At 55.6% G+C, this 1227-nt stretch overlaps 1 pseudogene; it reads left to right on the top strand.

The window, feature by feature from the left end:
• Positions 1 to 84: 84 nt before the first annotated feature.
• On the top strand, positions 85 to 1072 carry LOC103277013 (annotated as a pseudogene).
• Positions 1073 to 1227: the final 155 nt, after the last annotated feature.

Here is a 1227-nt window from a genome sequence, read left to right as displayed (position 1 = left end):
CTGTAACTTTTCTAGAATGACAAACAATCCGATTTTTGCTGTGGGTGGAAAGGGAGGCTCCTGCCTCTGACCCTCCTTTCGCCCATGAAGTGGATTGAGGGGCCTTCCCGTACCAAAAAACTGAAGGCTTTGTGCCTACAGCAGCAGCTGCTCCAGACCTCTCTGGCCCCGGGTCTCTCTCTTTCTCTCTCACACCTCCCTCTTCCCTCTGGATGCTGGCCCTGCGGGTTGCTGCAGGGCTTCAAGTATGAGCTCAAGGACAACCCCAGGGTGACCAGGCCACCTTTGTCATGCACAGGACACCTGCCTATAACCCCTATGGCCAGTTCCAGTATGAGGACCTCCGGGTGGTCCAAGAACGCACACACAAGAGCACCAGCATACTCAAGGCCTCACTGAACGAACACTGCAAGAACCCCTACTCCACCAAGGATGAGAAGATCATGCTAGGCATCATTAGCAAGATGACCCTCACGCAGGTCTCCACCTGGTTCCCCAACGCACGCTTGCGCCTCAAGAAGGAGAACAAGTTGACGTGGGATGTGAGCAGCAAGGACCAGGAGGACTATGCCCTTTTTAGCAGTGACACGAATGGCGACCCAGAGAAGGCCGAGAATGACAATGAGATTGATTTGGAGAGCATCGACATCCACACGATGGCGACCAGAGCAACGAAGACAATGAGGACAAGACCGAGCTGTGCGAACATTGCAGACTCAGGACTCAGGCTCGCAGCTGGCGACAGCTGAGTAGCTCAAGCCCCAAGACTAGCCCCTGGACTCTGCCAAGGAGGGCCTGGAGCCCGGCAGCATGCGCCTGCTGAGCCCCAACTTTGCGGCGGGCGGCCTGCAGGGAGTGTCCCACAGCAAGCCCAAGATCTGGTCTCTGATGGAGACCACCAGGAGTCCCTCAGGCACACCCAAGACCTCACCGCCTCCGCCCACTGGCCCTACAGACCCGCACCAGCCCTCTGTGGGTGCTGCACCAGCAACCCGCCTTCCTGCCCAGCCACGAACTGTACACCTGCCACATTGGCTTGTCCTCCAACTTATATCAATATTTTTTATCATGAACAATAATTTTTCTGGATTTATTGTAAAGACAAGGTCTCACCAAGGTGCCTATGCTGGTCTTGAACCCCTGGCTCAGCAATCCTCTCGCCTCGTCCTCCCAAAGTGCTGGAATTACGGGCTTGAGCCACCATGCCCTGTCTAGCCAGTTGTTTTT

The sequence above is a fragment of the Carlito syrichta genome, unplaced genomic scaffold (genome assembly GCF_000164805.1).
Source record: "Carlito syrichta isolate Samal-C Ts95f unplaced genomic scaffold, Tarsius_syrichta-2.0.1 Scaffold117063, whole genome shotgun sequence".
Classification (NCBI taxonomy): Eukaryota; Metazoa; Chordata; class Mammalia; order Primates; family Tarsiidae; genus Carlito; species Carlito syrichta.
This window is presented reverse-complemented; position numbering and strand designations above follow the sequence as displayed.